This window comes from Podarcis cretensis (assembly GCF_951804945.1).
Source record: "Podarcis cretensis genome assembly, chromosome: 7".
Lineage (NCBI taxonomy): Eukaryota > Metazoa > Chordata > Lepidosauria > Squamata > Lacertidae > Podarcis > Podarcis cretensis.
Genome location: NC_137176.1, coordinates 83,789,334 through 83,810,657, shown reverse-complemented (window position 1 = coordinate 83,810,657; position 21,324 = coordinate 83,789,334). Strand labels below are relative to the sequence as shown.

The following is a 21,324-nucleotide window of genomic DNA, read 5'->3' as shown; positions in this document are numbered from 1 at the left end:
TTATACATGCACTTTATTCAATCCTTACCCTTAGCATGTATAAATACACCACCAGAAATTAAAAGAGCACTGTGCCTTAGGTGACATAAAAGTTTTGTCTCAGGTTTGAGCCTCGGGAGACTTTGGGGCTGCAAGACCTGCTTCACATTTGTATAAGACGTACGAAGAGTAATGTTGGTGCTGCGGAAATTAAACCCAATAAACACAAGTCCAGTTCATGCTGCAAGAGCCCACAAGGCAATGTGGTCATGTGGTTCTTGGCCAATGGGCCTCCTCCCTGCTAGATGCTTTGCAGATGTTATGTGTAACACTTGGAGGTGAGGGTTGGATATGGGACAGGAGCACCCAGTGGGTGAGATGACAGTGACCCCACTCCTTCTTTTAGGATGCCCGCCAGTCCTGTTATTGGACCACAACTCCCATCATGCGCAAAGGATCTAGGGGTCATGGTGGAACACAAGCTTAACATTGAGCCAATCATGTGATGCAGCAGCAACAAAAAGCTAATGCTGTTCTTTGGCCACCTCATGAGAAGAGAAGACTCCTTGGAAAAGACCCTGATGTTGGGAAAGTTGGAGGGCACAAGGAGAAGGGGACGACAGAGGACGAGATGGTTGGACAGTGTTATTGAAGCTACCAGCATGAGTTTGACCAAACTGTGGGAGGCAGTGGAAGACAGGAGTGCCTGGCATGCTCTGGTCCATGGGGTCACAAAGAGTCGGACACGATTAAACAACAACAACAACAATTCTAGGCTGCATCAACAGAAGTGCAGTCTCCCATTTGTTTGCTTGCTTTTCTAGGCAGAGTGGAAGAAATTGCATTTTTCTTCCTCCTTGGAAATGCAATCAATTACAGACTCTGTGGCATTCAGACATTTCATTGATTGATTGGTTGATTGATTGATTGAGTGGGAAATATGGTGGGATAAAAGCCCAGCTGTCACATCTCCTTTTCTGGGAAAAATCTAAAGTGATAATGATGGCTACCGATTTGGATGGCATTAAAGGAGGATTAGACAGTCATGGAGGAGAGCGCTGCCAGTGGCTGCTAGCCACAATGGCTGTATTCCACTTTGAGAACAGGACACTGGTCTAGATGGGTCTTTGTCCTTGTTTGGCACAACTTTTCTTATGCTCTTACGATAACAGCTTAGACAGGTTGCCTTTTTTGGAATTTTTCCCTTTCTGGGTGGTTGAAAGAGTCAGGAAAGGGGGTATGAGGTCATCCCATGTTTTTCAAACTCCACTCAGAGATAAGAACCAGCAGAATTTCCTGGACTTGTGTTTCACCACAGCTGCCATTTGATGCGAAGATGAAATTGAGCGAGGGAGAGAGTCGAGAAGCATTTGAAACTCACATTCCCCTTGATTGGCATTGTCAAACACTTGCTTCCAGCTTTTAAGAATGTTGACTCAGCCTTTAATTGGACTCCCGTTCCAAGATCTGAACCAAGCAATGTTTAAGCAGGGAAGAAGTACGCTTACATTACTGGCCACTTAACACATGCCTTTCTTGTGTAATCCTGGCAAAATGCTAATAATTATGATAAATGTGTGTGTGGAGGAAGAGCTTGTATATTGCAGTGATGTGTCTCAGCGATCAGAGCAAGGGTGGATCTAGACACAGGAAAAAACCCGCTTCTCAATTAGTCAGAAATTAGATGGTTATAACAAAAGAAAAAATCTCTATGGAAAACAGTGCTTTTAAATTTCCTGCTCTCTTGCGCCATCAACTGTTGCATATGTATAGCGCATTCAGATCGCTGTTTCTTTACTAATGTAGCTGAGTTCCAATACTCTCTTTCCTGAATTGCAAAGAAAACTGATTCCAGACTTGAGCCTGACCCTACCTGATGTGATTTATTCGACTTGTACAGCGGTACCTCAGGTTAAGTATTTAAGTATTCGTTCCGGAGGTCTGTTCTTAACCTGAAACTGTTCTTAACCTGAAACACCACTTTAGCTAATGGGGCCTCCTGCTGCTGCCGTGCTGCCGGAGCCCGATTTCTGTTCTTATCCTAAAGCAAAGTTCTTAACCTGAAGCACTATTTCTGGGTTAGCGGAGTCTGTAACCTGAAGTATATGTAACCTGAGGTACCACTGTATGTCGTTTTATACTACAGGGGGGAAAAGCCTTAATGCAATTTACGATGTGTATAATGCAGTAAAACAACTAGGGATTGCCAATATCTGCTTTCCAACATCGTAATATAATGCCAGCTAAACTTCATGATATTACAGTGTCAGAAAAGAGACGGAGAGGACGAAGCTGCCAGTTAGGGGAAATTTAAAGAATAAACATTAATAATAATGATAATAAACCTCATACACAAACTGTGCTTTAAAACAAACAGTAGATGGATAGATTTTTCTTCCATTTCTGGTTCCACCAAAAGCTTTCTGACTCCATCACCAAACCTCTTCTTTCCTCCGCTCCCCGGGCCCTGCCCAGATCCATGTATTTTCGATTTCTAGAGCTGACAAGTCAACCTGGCAAAGAGCCTTGGAAAACACTGCCTGAGAAAACACGGGTGCTTCCGCTTAAACCAAAGCAGGTGGCTCAGTCGTAGGCAACTAAAAACACAGCCCAGTGTCATCAGTTTATAAAGGCTGGTGAGTTTGTTTTTCTGCTAAGTAATTGTTTGCTTTATTGCTACTTACACATTCATTTTAATAGGCCATAAACCACAAACTGCAGTACCCACACTTTCTGGGCCTCTGACATGCATCAAGTTGACAACCTCTCTGGTTTAAGCATCGGCGTACAAGATGGGGCTGTAAATCCAGACTATTATTATAGCCAATCTAAGATTTATTTATAATTAATGCTGGAGACCTTCCATCGTAATGCCAATTACTGATTTTCTTTAAAGGCGATGGAGAGATGGTTTGTTTGTTTGTTTGTTTGTTTGTTTGTTTTTGCAGTGATTTCTCCAACAGCACAAAGCCAGTTCAAGTGCTGTTAAAAAACTGGAGAGAGAGAAAGAGAGGAGTTTGTTTGTTTGTTTGTTTGTTTGTTTGTTTGTTTGTTTGTTAAGGACCAATTGGCATTTGCAGCAGGAGAAAAGTGGGATCTCCTGTTGCTGCCCAGTAAGGTAAAGGTAAAGGGACCCCTGACCATTAGGTCCAGTCGTGACCAACTCTGGGGTTGTGGTATTCATCTCGCTTTACTGGCTGAGGGAGCCGCGTTTGTCCACAGACAACTTTCGAGTCATGTGGCCAGCATGATTAAGCCGCTTCTGGCGAACCAGAGCAGCACACGGAAATGCCGTTTACCTTCCCGCCGGAGCGGTACCTATTTATCTACTTGTACTTTGATATGCTTTCGAACTGCTAGGTTGGCAGGAGCAGGGACTGAGCAACGGGAGCTCACCCCGTCACAGGGATTCAAACCACTGACCTTCTGATCGGCAAGTCCTAGGCTCTGTGGTTTAACCCACAGTGCCACCCACGTCCTGCCCAGTAACATTGCTAACAATATCCAATTGCTGCCCAATAATATTGCTAAGGCCGGTGTTGGTTTCTGTTTCGGGGGCGCCTGCTATCAGTAAGCTATTTCTGTGACTGAAGTTTCACACTGCATTTGTGTGCTAACGCATTGCATGGACTAGCTGGCATAACACTGAATGTGTGCTAACGCATTGCATGGACTTATGCCAGCTGCTCTGCTAGCTGGCATAAGCACGATGCTCCAAACAGCTGAAGGCTATCTCAGATGGGCAATTTCTGGATATATTTTGGGTGCTTCCAGACTGCTGCTGGAGAAGAGCCCATGCAAAGTGCCTTTTCCAGATCTACATCCCCACCGGCATTCGAAATCTGCCAGGTGCAAAATGCAATCAGCCACTTGTGAATAAGTGAAGATACCCGGGCGCCAGGATGGCACCTGATGTCATCTGGAGGTGCATGCCTGGAGATCCTTGGATCTGGACCCTGTTCACACACTGGCAACACATCCTGTAGAATTCTTACCCGTTACATTTTATCTGTACAATCAGAATGAATTTTAGTAAAGGTAAAGGTAAAGGTACCCCTGCCCGTACGGGCCAGTCTTGACAGACTCTGGGGTTGTGCGCCCATCTCACTTAAGAGGCCAGGGGCCAGCGCTGTCAGGAGACACTTCCAGGTCACGTGGCCAGCGTGACATCGCTGCTCTGGCCAGAGCCAGAGCCAGAGCCGCACACGGAAACGCTGTTTACCTTCCCGCTGGTAAGCGGTCCCTATTTATCTACTTGCACCCGGAGGTGCTTTCGAACTGCTAGGTTGGCAGGCGCTGGGACCGAGCAGCGGGAGCGCACCCCGCCGCAGGGATTCGAACCGCCGACCTTTCGATCGGCAAGCCCTAGGCCAGTGTTTCCCAACCTTGGGCTTCCAGATGTTTTTGGCCTACAACTCCCATCATCCCTAGCTAGCAAGACCAGTGGTCAGGGATGATGGGAATTGTAGTTCAAAAACAGCTGGAGGCCCAAGGTTGGGAAACACTGCCCTAGGCGCTGAGGCTTTAACCCACAGCGCCACCTGCGTCCCAAGTCATGCTGGCAAATACGACTTTCAAGCCACCTGGCTCAAAAATGGCAACCAGGCATTCTGTTTTGGCGACTGTAAGTCTGGTTTAAGGAGCCATTTGGCGCCTAGGTTATATATCTGAGTTTCTAACACTGATCACCAACACCTGAGGCCCCTAACAGTCCTATAGTGGGGTGTGTGGAGAATTACAGTGGTACCTCGGGTTACCGACACTCAGGTTACAGACGCTTCAGGTTACAGACTCCGCTAACCCAGAAATAGTACCTCGGGTTAAGAACTTTGCTTCAGGATGAGAACAGAAATCGTGCGGCGGCAGCGGGAGGTCCCATTAGCTAAAGTGGTACCTCGGGTTAAGAACAGTTTCAGGTTAAGAACGGACCTCCGGAACGAATTAAGTACCGAGGTACCACTGTACAGGCAAACCATTGTCTCTGTAACATGAGCCCTGTAAGACGTGGCCCTTGCTTCTACTTAGCTCATTTCCACCTTGCCTGGGAGGCGGGGCCCTGACTTACTCCGACTGCAAAGGCTGCTCCTGTGTCACTCAGCTTAGTGTGCATGCATGTGTGTGTTGGGATCTTGCTTTCGGGGAAACTTTAGAGAAAGAGGAGTTTCTGTTTTTTGGGTTTTTTTAAATGATATTTATTAAAATTTCAAATAAACACATATACACACAAACACAAGCAACAATAAAAACATACATAAACCAACAAACAAAACAAAAACAAGTATAAATTCAAACCTTATTTTCTAAACCTAATTTCACCGACCTCCTCACACCTCCCCCTTCTGTATTCTAATCTCATTTATCTTATCAGCAAATCCATTCCCATATTTCCCATAGTTTTTGATAATTCTATTTTTTTCCCTTAATCAACACCCCTGCCAACCACTAATTTTTAAACCCATATCTTTTTAGCCTTCATTAATTTTATAATGTTTATTACGATAGTCTTTAAACTTCTTCCAATCTTCTTCCACTGTCTCTTTCTCCCGGTCTCGGATTCTGCCAGTCATCTCTGCCAGTCCCATATAATCTGTCATCTTCATCTGCCATTCTTCCAGGGTGGGTAGATCTGGTGTCTTCCAGTACTTTGCAATAAGAATCCTTGCTGCTGTAGTAGCATACATAAAAAAGGTTCTATCCTTCTTTAACACCACATGGCTTACCATACCCAGGAGAAAGGCCTCTGGTTTCTTCAAGAAGGTATATTTAAATACCTTTTTCATTTCATTATATATCATTTCCCAGAAAGCCTTAATCCTTGGGCATGTCCACCAGAGGTGAAAAAATGTACCTTCATTTTCTTTACATTTCCAACATTTGTTAACTGATAAGTGGTAAATTTTTGCAAGCTTGACTGGAGTCATGTACCACCTATAGATCATTTTCATAATATTCTCTCTCAAGGCATTACATGCCGTAAATTTCATACCGGTGGTCCACAACCTTTCCCAGTCAGCAAACATAATGTTATGACCAATATCTTGTGCCCACTTAATCATAGCTGATTTAACTGTTTCATCCTGTGTATTCCATTTCAACAGCAAGTTATACATTTTTGACAAATTCTTAGTTTTGGATTCTAATAACTCTGTTTCCAGTTTTGATTTTTCCACCTGAAAGCCAATTTTCCTGTCCAACTTATAGACCTCCAGTATTTGATAATAATGAAGCCAGTCTTGCACTTTGTCTTTTAGATTCTCAAAACTCTGCAATTTCCACTTATCGCCCTCCTGTTCTAAAATTTCACAATATTTTGGTCATTTAGCTTCCATATTAAGTTTTTTCAAAGCTTTTGCCTCCATTGGTGACAGCCACCAGAGGAGGAGTTTCTGTTTGGATCCATTCCAGTCCGGCTTCCGCGCTGGTCATGGGACCGAGACGGCTCTGGTTGCCCTAACAGATGATCTTCGTAGACAGCTGGATCGAGGCAGGTCGGGGCTGCTGATTTTTTTAGATCTGTCAGCAGCTTTCGACATGGTCGATCACGAACTTCTGGACCACCGCCTTGCCGACGTGGGGATCCAGGGCACAGTCCTTCAATGGCTGCGCTCGTTTCTCTCTGGTCGGGGACAGAGGGTGGCGCTTGGGGGGGAATTGTCATCGCGCCACTCCTTGGTGTGTGGAGTACCTCAGGGTGCGATACTCTCCCCGATGCTTTTCAACATCTTTATGCGCCCCCTCGCCCAGCTTGTCCGGAGTTTTGGGCTGGGTTGCCATCAGTATGCCGATGACACCCAACTCTATCTGTTGATGGATGGCCATCCTGACTTGGCCCCAGACACACTGACCAGCTGTGGCTGGATGGTTACGTGGGAGCCGGTTGAAGCTAACCTAGCCACTGTGATCCATGTGACAGTCACCTCCAGACTTGATTATTGTATCTCGCTCTACGTGGGGCTGCCCTTGAGACTGACCCAGAAACTCCAGCGGGTGCAGAATGCTGCAGCGAGACTCCTTACGAGGTCTTCGCTGCGAGATCACATTCACCCAGTTCTATACCAGCTGCACTGGCTCCCGGTGGAGTACAGGATCAGGTTTAAGGTGCTGGTTTTAACCTTCAAAGCCCTATACGGCCTAGGACCCTCATACCTACGGGACCGCCTCTCCTGGTATGCCCCACGGAGAAACTTACGGTCTTCAAATAAAAAATCTTGAAGGTCCCAGGCCACAGAGAAGTTAGGCTGGCCTCAACTAGGGCCAGGGCCTTTTCAGTACTGGCCCCGACTTGGTGGAACGCTCTGTCCCAAGAGACCAGGGCCCTGCGGGACTTGACATCTTTCCGCAGGGCCTGCAAGACAGAGCTGTTCCACCAGGCCTTTGGCCAGGGCACAGCCTGACTCCCTCCCTCGGCAATCATCGCAGAGCTCTGGCCCAATGGCTGCCAGTGGCTTGAATTAATTAATTTTATAATGAATGATTTTAGAGTGTTGTTTATGCTGTACTTTTGTACTGTTTTATTGTTGTTAGCCGCCCTGAGCCCGGCTTCGGCTGGGGAGGGCGGGATATAAATAAAATTTATTATTATTAATTTATTATTGTTTGTGAGTGTCTCCAAGCTTCATGAGTGGCTCTGCGGATTGAAAATGTGAGCATGTTTTCTGCTGCTCTTAGGCTGATTGAGATCAATAAGCCTCCAGCTCTTTCCGCTGCCTTACTGTAATGGTGTTGCTTTGATAGACTTTGGACTGAATTGTTTAGATCAAACTGTTGCATCTTCCTATCTGTATGTATTTCCCACCGCTGATACCTTTGCAAGTTAGGGTGGATTTGTGTCTGTGCATGATTGGGACACATGAAGCTGTTTTCTACCTTTGGTTCATCTCACTCAGTGTTGTCTACACTGACTGGTAGAAGCTCTGCTGGGCTTCAGAGGGATGTCGGGGATTGAACAAGGGACTTTCTCAATGCAACACAGATGCTTCACCAATGAGCTACCCTACGGCATTCCTTTCATCACAGTTAGGGATATTTTGCTTGCAATGTTTTGTCAGCTTGCAAATTCTGTATTGTGTAGTGATAGTTATAGGCAAATGTCATTTCCATTGTGTATCTACACTGATTATTTGTTTGCTGCTCTTGTGATCCCCTGTCAGAATAATTTGGAAAAGTGGCATGCAAATCGAGTTGGTGATGCTGGTGATACTGGGATGATAAAGGCTGGTGTTTCTTACAAGAACGTTGGGTTGTATTCAATGAAATCTTTCCACAAACACAATGGAACTTCCTTTTCCTCCTCCATTCCCTGCCACCGCCTAAAAATCCTCTCCAGAGGGTCAGGGGATCCCCCAGAGTGGATTTAGCAGGGCGCAGAAGGAAGCCGAAGATCCCTTGCACCCGGCAGAAGTCATTCTGTCTGTGTGGTAATTTAGTTGCATGCAACCCATTGTGAAGATAGCTGCGGTAATGACTCTGGAGTCTAAAAATAAGTGCAATGAAATTATATAGGTTCCCATTGACCTGTGTGCCAGAAGAGCGAAATAATGCATACAGAACCTGATCCGAGCTGCCCCTCTCCTATTTTGCCAACCATCTTGTTCATCGAGTGCCTGGACAATTGTCTATTCAGATCTCGCCACCGCGCTTGCTTTTTAGCAGGTCTCCCCTGCCTGCTTTCATGCCATGCCCGGCGACGGTGCCAAAGGAGACACAAGAGACTTGGCAAAAGGGCAACTCGGCAGCCTTCCCCCCATTGCCAGACAAACATCCCACCAACCGCACATGCTGGGGATTCTGTTCCTCTGGCTCCGAGGCTCAAAACATAAGAGCCTTCCAGCAGTAAATAAAGGAGGGAAGGGAAACGGCTTATGCATGGGAGACATCTGAGAATGCCATGTTAACGTCTTTGGAAGAAATAGCTGCTGCTGCTGCTGCTTTTTAAATCCCCCAGAGGGGTTGTGAAGGGGAATGATTTTAAGCAGGACCAAAAGGGAGGGGATCAAAAGAGCAAGTCAGATGTTGTGTGTGTGTGTGTGTGTGTGTGTGTGTGTGTTACTCTCTGATTAGGAACTGGAGATGGAGCAGCAGGTCAGGGCCACTCTATTATTCCCTAAAGCAATTGCACACGCGCGCGCACACACACAGTTATACATACATACACAGTCATACCTCATGTTACATTTGCTTCAGGTTGCGCGTTTTCAGGTTGCTTCCCGTGGCGACCCAGAAATAATGGAACGGGTTATTTTCAGGTTTTGCCGGTCACGCAAAAGGATGTCACACGCATGCGCAGAAGCAGCAAATCGTGACCCACGCGTGTGCAGACACGGGTTGCGTTCTGTTCAGGTTGCGAACGGGCCTCCGGAACGGATCCAGTTCGCAACCAGAAGTACCACTGTATATGTATATATACAGTATGTATATGTGTTTGCGGTTGTGTGTGTGTGGATAGATAGAGAGAGAGAGAGAGAGAGAGATACCGTATTTTTTGCACCATAACACTCACTTTTTTCCTCCTAGAAAGTAAGGGGAAATGTCTGTGCGTGTTATGGAGGAAATGCCTACAGGTGGCATGCCTACGGATTTTCCTCCTCTAAAAACTATGTGCGTGTTATGGTCGGGTGCGTGTTATAGAGCGAAAAATACGGTAGATAGATAGATATAATCTCCAATACAGATACTGACTGATACACAAATCTCCGCTTAAGAAGGCTTCTTTAAAGAGTAATGTCTTCAGCAGATGCTGAAAACACAATGAAGATGGTGTCTATCTGATGTGGAAAGTATGTGGAGAGCCAGTGTGGTGTAGTGGTTAAGAGCAGTAGACTCGTAATCTGGTGAACCAGGTTCGCGTCTCCGCTCCTCCACATGCAGCTGCTGGGTGACCTTGGGCCAGTCACACTTCTCTGAAGTCTCTCAGCCCCACTCACCTCACAGAGTGTTTGTTGTGGGGGAGGAAGGGAAAGGAGAATGTTAGCCGCTTTGAGACTCCTGAAGGGGAGTGAAAGGTGGGATATCAAATCCAAACAACTCTTCTTCTTCTTCTTCTTCTTCTTCTTCTTCTTCTTCTTCTTCTTCTTCTTCATTTCATGTAGGGGTGTTTTACCCTGAACACATGAATTTCTGTTTCCTTAAACTCCAGTTCTTTGTATGTCACTGCTGTGTGAGGCTTATTGGGTTGCATCTAATTAATGATGGCCACCACCTTTATTATTATTGTCAGTATTATTTTATTGGTACCCCACCCATCTGACTGGGTTGCCTCTGCCACCTTGAGCAGCTCCCCCAAAAATATCAAAAACACAATAAAATATAAACCAATAAAAAACCATCCCTGTACAGAGCTGCCTGCAGATGTCTTCTAAAAGTGTGTAGCTATTTATCTACTTGACCTCTATGGAGAGGGTGTTCCACAGGGAGAGTGCCACCACCAAGAAGGTCCTCTGCCTTGTTTATTTCTTTATCACAGTTGCTTTATCTTCTAAGGATCTCAAGGTAGTCTACATAGCATACTCCCCATGTCATCCTCACAACAACCCTGTGAGGTAGGTTAGGCTAAGAGATGGTGACTGGCTCAAGGTCACCCAGAGAGCTTCACGGCTGAGTTGAGAGGGATTCGAACTCTGCTCTCCCTGGCCTTAGTCCAACACTCCAAGCCATTACGCCACACTTTATGAATTCATGTCCTGCTGGACTTGATGGGCCATTAACCTCATCCATCAGACTCACCTTATGTTCTTACGGCACTCAGTCATGTCCATTAGTTTCAGTGGGTCTACTCTAAGCAGAATTAGCTTTGGATTCAACCCCTTGCCACAGGATGGGCAGCTGGAGGTGATAACCAGGTTAGACGGCATTTTCAAAAAATTAAAAACAGGGCTATTTAAACTTTTAATACAGCTTTTTATGGTACAGTTTTGTGTTTTAAACCACTCTCTTTTTCCAAATGAATAGCGGTATAATAAATAGAGAACACATTGTGAGTTATGACACCAAGTGGAATGTCCGTGTTCTGCCTTGTTTAGCCTTGCTGGTTAGCCCAGTTGGTTAGGGCATGGTGCTGATAACGCCAAGCTTCACGGGTTTGATCCCCATATGGGTACATATTCCTGCAGGTGGGACGCAGGTGGAGCTGTGGTCTAAACCACAGAGCCTAGGACTTGCCGATCAGAAGGTCGGCGGTTCAAATCCCCGCCACGGAGTGAGCTCCCGTTGCTCGGTCCCTGCTCCTGCCAACCTAGCAATTCGAAAGCACGCCAGTGCAAGTAGATAAATAGGTACCGCTGCAGTGGGAAGAGAAATAGCCTTTCCGTGCGCTCTGCTTTCCATCACGGTGTACCGATGTGCCTGAAGTGGTTTAGTCCTGTTGGCCACATGACCCAGAAAGCTGTCTGTGGACAAACGCCGGCTCCCTTGGCCTGAAAGTGAGATGAGCATCGCAGGTCCATAGTCACCTTTGACTGGACTTCGCCTTTACCTTTTTTACCTTGCACATTCCTGCATTGTAAGGGTTGGACTCTTTCAGGGACGTCCAACTCCCAATAGATTGCAATCTACTCACAGTATAAAAAAACTGGCAGTGATCTACCTGTTGTCATAAAAAGACTGGCAGTGATCTACCCAAAGTTGTGGAGCTTTTTTTTTTAGGAAGCCAAAGTTGTTGGGTTTTTTTTTTTTTTGCTTTTTTGTAAGGAGATTACTGAAGGGCCAGAGATCAACCAGCTGTTGACATGCAGAGGGCCGGGAGGCCAGCTGGCAAGCCCCAGCTGGGCTGTTCCCTTCCAGCCGTCCCGCTGCAAAAACCGCCGGCCTCTGCTCCGACGTAAATCAGTGACCCGGGCTTCAGAGCCAGGGCACACTATCAGCAGATTGAACTGCGCACACAGAATAGGCGTGAGGCTTGTGGAAGCATACTACAACTACAGATTTATTAATCATAAATCAGGACAAAGAAACATGTTGCCTCTCTCTCGTCTTCTCAGAGAGAATGGGAAAAGCAAAAGCTATACACAACGGAAGTTCCCAGCAAGCTGTGCTGGAATGTAAACAGACATGTGACACGCAACAGTTCCACACGACTGCTCCTTAAGGTGGAATGGAAATCTCAACACCAGGATCTACCAGGAACACCCCACGATTTACCAGTAGATCGCGATCTACCTGTTGGACATGCCTGGACTAGGTGACCCATGGGGTCCTCTCCAATTCTAGGATTCTTTCATTCTAAATGAGAGGGGCAGTATACATTAGGATACCAGGTGATGGAGACGAGAACCAGGAGAGAGCTGTTGCCTTCTGTGCCCTTCCGCTTGTGGGTGTCCTCAACGTGTTTGGTTCTGCCACTTTGTGATGCAGGATGGTGGGCTAGAGAGAAATCTTCAGTCTGCTCTGGGTCTTGTTTGGGTTGGCAGTGCTGTGCCAGTCTCCAGAGATCAGAGTGGAGGCTGTGCCTTTCCCCTCCTCTGGCTTCACGACATAGCAATTGTTACACAACTCAGCTGCACCATCTTGGCTGCAGGTGGAGGGGGGAGTGTGTAGTATTAGGATCAGGTTGCATTGGCGGGCTAGCAGTTGTGACCATCAACCACTGTCAAAACCCCTGAGACAAGTCCCATCGCCTGCCAAGGTTATAAGGTAGTTGGGACCAAGCCAATTCCTTATTAAGGTGCAAGGAAAAGTCCCCAAAACCTGAGCTCTGAAATTCGAGCACCAGGACTGTGAACAGGCCACAATTCTGTGGCAGCACAGAAAATACACGTACGAGTCTGTGTGCCAAACAGCAGTGCCAAATTCTTTTCTGATGAAAGATGACCCGTCTAAGTTCTGCTAAACGTGCGTGCTAGGATTTTAACTTTTTGACTTTTTAAAAAATGATTTCCTGAATCATAAAGGGATGAACCTTTGCTTAGAAACACTGGGAAAAAAAGAACTAATTCTTCCCAGTTGTGTAAAAGGTCACTCTGAAATGAAAAGTTGCAATCACCGCATATGTGACGCTACTTCTCAAGAGTATTAGCACTTTTAAAAACTTAATGGAACTTTTAAGAATTTTTATAGTGCCTGGAGCGTCCTAAAGCTGTTTGGAACATTCTAGTAGAATCCAAAAATTTGTCTATATAGAAAGCCTTGTGGGCACACAACTAAACTTCTAAATTTTTAATACTTCTTTCAGTGGCAATATACAATATCGCACAAGAACCTTGATTTATTTTAAGCAATAAGAAGTGATGTACAATGTACAAAACATTGTACAAGTATCAGAAAATTTGCAAGCTCCATTTTTCATGTACATGCTATGCATACTACCAGTGTTTTTTTCCAAGGGGTACTCATAGGTACTCAGTACCAGCATCTCTTTTATATGGGCTTTTAAAAAAAGCATGGCACTCACTGCAACAACTTCATGGTGAGTACCAGCACCTATTTTTCTAGGAAAAAAAGCACTGCATATTACATAATACATTATACAGTTACATACACAAAAATAGATTTATTGATTTCGGGGTGACCTATTTTCAAGAGATTTGAAAATGGCAGTTCATTTCTTTGCTTTTTTGGCAAAAGTTCATCTAACTAAGCTACAGGAACATAAGGTTGTGAAAAAGTTGCACACAGCCTGTGAATTTACTTTGCTTCTTCTCTCCATAGGAAATCTTAATTTAGATCTCCCTTCTACAGGTGCCTTCTGAAATTTCACCAGGCCTATAGATTTCGAAGCTTATTTTCATAGTCAACAGAGACTAGATGCTTGCTCCTGATACATGTTTTGATCTTTGCATGCAGTGCTAAATTCCCTACTGTCCACCCCTGCAGATCTACGAAGACCCCCAGTCTGCGCCCACATCACCTCTGCTGCAGAACCGCATATTCACCGGAGAATAGAGCGAAACTGGAGAGCGGCTTTGGCAAAAACAAGGGGAAGAAGCGGTGACCTGCCGTGGCAGGAGAAAATCCATCAACAGTGCGCCCAGTGTTCGGAAAAGCAGCCAAGTGAAAGAGGCTGGCAAGGTAAATGGGACCCTTTGTGTTCTCACAATGCTGAGTTGGATGCAGGTTCAGCAAACGAGCCTCCGTCCTGGAATCTGCCATGTGGAAAGGGAGGGAGGGGCAGAGAGCTGTTGAATGTTAAAGGAGCAGTCCTTCCCCGGGCAGAGATTGCAAAATGGCCAAAAGGAAAGTAGCAAAGAAGAGTTTTAGCTTTAGCAAAAGAACCTCTCCAAATCCAGTCCACTTCTGCCTCTTCTGCCTCCAGAGCTCAGTCCGCCCCCTTCCTAGGACCCACGGCTTTAAAATTGGGGGCGGGGGTGGGGGAAACTGATTCGAGGAGGATTCAGCATCAATCTACTCAAGTGGTGCCCGCAACAAAATGTTGCAGCATGGAGTCATCCTCCTGTTCAGGATTCTAGCTAGCCACGTTGCCCTTTCCCAGAGCCATCAATCTCATTTTTTTTGTCCGCACACAAACACAAGTCAGTATCCTGTGACCACTCCAGGCTCCCTGGAGGCCTCTGTAGGGGAGTCAGGATGGTGGACCAGCCTGCTGGCTGGGGCTGGTGGGAGCTGGAGGGCACCAGGTTGGGGAAGCCTGAGCCAGATGAGCCTTTGGGGGGTTATATCCAATACTAGTTGCACTTAGCATTGAAAGACGTGGCCATGATTAACTTGGGACCCATTACTTTGAATGGGTCTACTCGTGAGTAGAACTTAGTTGGATGCAGCCTTTGGTTTGATCCAACAGGGCCCTCCTTACTTTCTTAGCTTTCCCTGTAGCCACTAGCATAGTTCCCAATCCTAAGGATCCTTATCTTAAGTCATTTTTCTTCAACATAATACAGTGTGTCTGTTGTCAACTGGCTCCCATATAGGAAGAATTTTCTGTGGTGGCTCCCCGATTGAGGTTCTCCTGGCACCGTCACTGCATTTCTTTAAGTGCCAGGCAAAATCATTCCTCTTCACCCAGGCCTATGGCTATTAAATCATCTATGGCCTGTGTAAGGACTGTTAGGATGATGATTTTACTATTAGGCTGTGTGTCATTATGTTTTGTATTATGTTTTTGTCATTGGTGTTCTGTTAAGTGTTTTTATAATGTTGTACAACACCTTGGGATCTTTTGAGAAAGGTTGGAATACAATTATTGTTGTTGTTGTTGTTGTTGTTGTTGTTGTTGTTGTTACACACGGAGACATATAAAATGTAGCACCCAACAAAACTCTCCCTGAACTAACCTTCCACCTTCATTGGGCCAGGTAGATTTCCCTTTCTGCTGTGGACATCTCTCACTTGGGACTCGAGCTTCCCATTTGGGGGAATGGTATTCCATGCTAGCCCTACTCAGAGCAGAACCATTGAAGTTAATGGGCACGACTAACTTATGGTCATTAATTTCGGCCAGTCTCCTCATGAGTAGGACTCAGTTGCAGGCAGCTTTTTCTCCAGTGCTCCTGCAAACATTAATCAACACATTATTATTTTTTAATTCCTTGTGTGCGGCATTTCAATTAAAGTCTTTCTTCCTCTAATCTGTGCCTGTATGAATACAAGGTCCTTAGAAATCTTTAACTGGGGGGGGGGGGCAGGGACTTTCCCTGTCAAAACAGAGATGGCACGCATTACCTTCATGCTTTGAAGGAAAACAAAAATTGGCATCTATCACAGCAGGCAAAAGGACCCATTTTTTTAATATATATTCCTTTTGTTTTAATGTCCACACATTTTCCCTTCCCTGAGATCCCTCACCAACAACAAAGTTATCGCCATCTACCTAATTCAGCATTAACATTTTTAATATGCTTTGGGATTCGCAGCCAGGAAGCCACACTGGGGGCTTTGTGATGTGCAAATCCCCTTTGAATGTGACTCTCAAATGTATTTCCCCATTTCCGATAATGCCATGCCTACTGCTTCTCTAATGTATGCTAATCTGGTTTCTTTAGAATACCTCCCACGTGGTGAGCAAAAATCGTAGTAGCAGGGGGATCATCGAGTGGCGGCCTTAGGGAAATAATCTTCCCACCCACCCAATAAAATCTTTGCAGAATTAAATCATGAGAGAGCCCCTCCTTCCTATGGTACCCCAAATACACACACCAAATATGTGTGCATACCAAAATTTTATTTATATATATATTGATGCAATTATGTGTGCAGTGCAGAAATGGGACAGAGAGTCTTTTGTTCTCCCTCATTCAAAATGCTGAAATTTGGAGCCATTCAAATATCATGTTTCCGTGCGCTGCTCTGGTTTGCCAGAAGCGGCTTAGTCATGCTGACCACATGACCCAGAAGCTGTCTGCGGACAAACGCTGGCTCCCTCTGCCTATAGAGCGAGATGAGCACCACAACCCCAGAGTCGTCCGCGACTGGACCTAACGGTCAGGGGTAAAGGTAAAGGGACCAGTTGTGTCCGACTCTGGACCAGTTAGATCCAGTTGTGGCCGACTCTGGGGCTGCGGCGCTCATCTTGATTTATTGGCCGAGGGAGTCGGCGTACAGCTTCCGGGTCATGTGGCCAGCATGACTAAGCCACTTCTGGAAAAACCAGAGTAGCGCATGGAAATGCCATATACCTTCCCGCTGGAGCGGTACCTATTTATCTACTTGCACTTTGACGTGCTTTCGAACTGCTAGTTGGCAGGAGCAGGGACTGAGCAACGGGAACTCACCCCGTCACAGGGATTCAAACCACCGACCTTCTGATTGGCAAGTCCTAGGCTCTGTGGTTTAGACCACAGCGCCACCCACGTCTCTAACGGATACCTTTACCTAAATACCATTGATAGGCTGTCAGTCCAGAACAGGACATCATAATAAGCAGTGGGAATAATTTAGGGCTGGTGTGGGGAACTTGTGATGCTTTGGGAGTTGGCAAACGACAACTACCACCACTACTATCTCTGGCCAGCCAATGTAGGAATAATAATAATAATAATAATAATAATAATAATAATAATATTTATTTGTACCCCGCCCATCTGGCTGGGCTTCCCCAGCCACTCTGGGCAGCTTCCAAAAAACAAACAAACAAAAAAACCACTCTAATACATCAAACATTAAAAGCTTCCCTAAACAGGGCTGCCTTCAGATGTCTTCTAAAAGTCTGGTAGTTGTTGTTCTCTTTGACATCTGGTGGGAGGGCGTTCCACAGGGAGGGTGCCACTACTGAGAAGGCCCTCTGCCTGGTTCCCTGTAACTTGGCTTCTTGCAGTGAGGGAACCGCCAGAAGGCCCTCGGCGCTGGACCTCAGTGTCCGGGCAGAACGATGGGGGTGGAGACGCTCCTTCAGTTGAGCTCCTTCAGTTGAGCATAGTTGAGCTAGATCATGGGTAGGCAAACTAAGGTCCGGGGGCCGGATCCAGCCCAATTGCCTTCTAAATCCGCCCGCGGATGGTGCAGGAATCAGCGTGTTTTTACATGAGTAGAATGTGTGCTTTTATTTAAAATGCATCTCTGGGTTATTTGTGGGGCATAGGAATTCGTTCATATTTTTTTCTTTCCAAAATATAGTCCGGCCCCCCACAAGGTCTGTGGGATAATGGAGTGGCCCCCTGCTGAAAAATTTTGCTGACCCCTGAGCTAGATTGACCAATAAGTGTGATTCAGTATATGGCAGCTTGCTATGTTCCTGTTTTCCGGGGTATTTCATTTATTTCTTCCCCGCCCCCTCCTAAGGATTAGGTTGTAACTCTTGTCCCAGTTTAGCAGCATAATATTTCGGTTTCCAAGTAGCAAGCTGTTGGAGAGCTTTTCAGTGGAACTTTAGAGCACAAGAGGGCAAGGAAAGGGTTAGAGAACCCAATAAATAGGAGGAGAGATCAGATAAGAGTCTCTTGTAACAAAAGGGGAGATGGAGAGGAGTAAAACAAGCTAGCTGGAAGCTTAGATAAGCACTTTCTGTCTCTGATGCTCCGCTTACATAACATCCAGCATTTCCTTGCATCTTTGGCCTCTGCTGCACTCCGTTATCTGTCCCGTAACTGATGGGCAACTTGAGTTTGGAAGTTAATAACAAGCTCGCTTGGAAGTAGCATGTGTGCCCCTAGATTTGGCCTGCAGAGGTACGGCTCGGGAGATTAAGCACAGCATATCTGGAAAGGTCAGGTTGGAGATGTGGGTTCGGATTGTGACATCTTCTGCACTGCGGTGGTACGTGGGACTGTTTACGAAGAAGGATAGGGGGAATGGCCTTATTTTCATGCACAACATCTCCATTTAAAACTGTATTTTTTAATTATTTTTAAAAAAGCAATTTTATTGAAGGTTTTTAACATATTAAGTCCTAAGATCCAAACACGTTTATAAAAAGCAATATATCCTAAAAGAATAATAATAATAAAGGAAAAGAAAATAGAATACTGCAAAACACAATTATATATATAAAAAGAAAAAGAACAGTTAAGAAAGAATTAAAAAACAGAAAAAGAGACCCTTTATCTCATTTACATCATATACAGTGGTACCTTAGTTCTCAAACTTAATCCGTTCTGGAAGTCCGTTCGAAAAACAAAGGGTTCCAAAACCAAGGTGCACTTTCCCATAGAAAATAATGCAAAATGGATTAATCCGTTCCAGACTTTTAAAAACAATAAGAAAGAACTAAAAAACAGAAAAAGAAACCCTTTATCTCATTTACATCATATACAGTGTAGCTTGGTTCTCAAACTTAATCCATTCCAGAAGTCCGTTCCAAAACCAAAGTATTCCAAAACCAAGGCGCACCATAGAAAGTAATGCAAAATGGATTAACCCGTTCCAGACTTCTAAAAGCAACCCCTAAAACAGCAATTTAACATGATTTTTACTGTCTAACGAGACCATTGATCCATGAAATTAAAGCAATTAACAATGTACTGCAGTCACACAGTCAGTCAATCAGTTGCTGAACTGGGTTCTACACTGTCACACACAAAAAGAGCCACAAAAACGCAAAATAAATAGCAAAAACAGACACACCTCTGCGTAACACTCAAAATGGGAGTGTGGCACTCAAAACGGAAGCATAACACTCAAAACGGAGCACGTTCGGATTCTGAAAAAACCTCGCAAACCAGAACACTTCCGGATTTGCAGTGTTGGGGTTCCAAGTTGTTTGAGTACCAAGACGTTTGAGAACCAAGGTACCACTGTCATATAAAAGAATAGAAAAATAGCTAAACATTATCTGTAATAGCAATTATTCAAGATGTTTAACACACTCCAGAGTAGTTTCTACCCCTCTGCAGGATGTAACTTTCCCCAAATTTCCCTCCCAAGCCCGACCTTTAACTTTTCGTCAGTCGGAAAGCTGAGTTTTCAAGTAGCAAGGAAATGTCTCTGCCCCGGACCTTAGGGAAGGACGGTAGCTCAGTGGTAGAGCATCTCTGCCTTGAAAGCAGAAGCTCCTGAGTTCAAACCTCAGCACCTCCAGGCAGCACTGGGAGAGACTCTGCAAGAAACCCTGGAGAGCTTCTGCCAGTCAGTGTAGGCAGCACTAAGCTCAATAAGCAAGTGGTCTGATTATATATAAGGCAGTTTCCTGTGATCCTGTGTTTGACCTCCAAGAGCCATTCCTGCTGCCTGGCCTAAGCAGACCAGCTTAGTAGGTGTACGTGGCACACACTGAACCAGATTAGTCTCTTTCCCCCCTGCTGTTCCGAATGTGAGAGCATCCAAAGTCCTTTTGCTGCCAAGGCGCCGTGCCCGCCAAATGGGTGTACGCAGCAGGCTGCAAATTTGAGATGCTTCTCCCAGGGGCTTGTGCTAATGCGTTGGCTTTGTCCTTTTATCTCATGGGTGCAAGGGAGACAGAGGAACAGATGACACGCAGCATTAGGGCTGGCTTAGTAGATATCGGCAGCCTGGCGTGCAGATGGCCTTCCGTCAAAGTTGGGCCAACACGCCCTGCCGGAAAGTGGTGTTTTTTTAAAAAAAAAACATTAATGCCCCAAATCGGAGCAAGACTTAGATGGCGAGGTTTGCTCTGGAGGTCTTTGGTTAATTGCCAGGTGTTAGTGGGTTTTTTCTCTTGCCAACCCAGGCTGGCACTGCATGAAAATGGAAGTGAAGAGAGCTGGAAAGGATAAAGGAGTCAAGGTGGGTGACGCCCAGTTCATGGACCAAACAGATGCCAAAGTCACTTCTGCATGGCTTTTTCGCCCCCTCAACATAATTGGCTGGTTTCCAGAGGGCTGCTTGCAACAAGATTTTTTCCATTGTGTGTTAGGAAGGAGACGCATTCTTGTGAAAGAAGCTTGAAGCTGTGGGACTGGCGAAAAGAGGCATCATTTAGATATAAGAACCAGGATCAGGCCCAAGGCCCATCTGGTCTGGGGGCCTGGTCTCACAGTGGTCAGCCGGAAGCCTTTGGGAACCCCATAGGCAAAACCCAGAGTACAACAACTGTCTCTCTACTTGCGATTCCCAGCACAATTCAGGGGCACAATGCCCCCAACAGTCAGGTCAGACATAGCCACTGGCATGGAGCCATTTCTCCTGTGTTAAATGCCACATGTGTTGATGTCTCTAGGAAGCCATAACCTCCAGCCATCTCCATCAAGTGACTGTAACAGTGTTCAAAATTAGCCAGGTGCCAGGCACATCTTGCACCTGGCTGTAGGCCACTCACGACCAAGTGAAGATGCCTGGGTGCCAGGATGGCGCCTGACATCGCCACCATCTGGAGGTGCGTGCCTGGGGATCATTGGATCTTGACTATTTTCACACACTGATACCATATCCTGTAGAATTCTCTCTGTTATATTTTATCTGCACAATCGGATTGAATTTCAGGAACCAGAATGCTCTTTCTGTGCAGCTTGAGCAGGAGCGGTGAACAACATTATAGCTAATTGATTTAGCTTGTCTTCATTTGCCCTACCCAGCTGCCCTTCTCACAGTCGAGAAGAATATTCCTAAGTTATGAATGGCCCGTGTCACCATTAAGCAAAAGAGGTTGGAACAGGCCATTATATATGTGGACAGACCCTGGATCAAGTGATGTTTCTTCTTGAAGTTTTCAAAGCTCTTCACCTAGCTCAGGGTTGTCCTTTGTTTAACTGAGGATCAATCACAGTCAGTCCATCATTTGAAAAATAAGAATTTAGAGCTGTCTTGCCCCAAATGGCAACTAGACATTCAGTTTTGGCAACTGTTGTGGCGATCACACAGGGTCCCCGGACTTTTCACCGTCTAGTGATCCCTGTGCCATCACTTTATTTCCTACTGCCACCACCCAGGCCCTACCTGGTACAATACTGAGTCCAGTCAGGTTTAAACTGGAACATAAACTTCTGTTTATTTATTGCAGTTTAACAAGCATGTGGTTTCATAAACGGTATCGGTCCATTACAATCATGAGTTGCCTATCCAGACCTA

General features: G+C 45.6%; 1 protein-coding gene across 3 annotated transcripts in view; it reads left to right on the top strand.

The window, feature by feature from the left end:
- Positions 1-21,324, top strand: part of ST3GAL1 (ST3 beta-galactoside alpha-2,3-sialyltransferase 1) — a 121,114-nt gene that overhangs the window by 58,179 nt on the left and 41,611 nt on the right. For all 3 annotated transcript variants that reach the window (XM_079984467.1, XM_079984468.1, XM_079984469.1), the window contains one exon: positions 13,786-13,980. The gene's annotated coding sequence lies outside the window, so the exon portion shown is untranslated. The remainder of the gene's footprint in view (positions 1-13,785; positions 13,981-21,324) is intronic.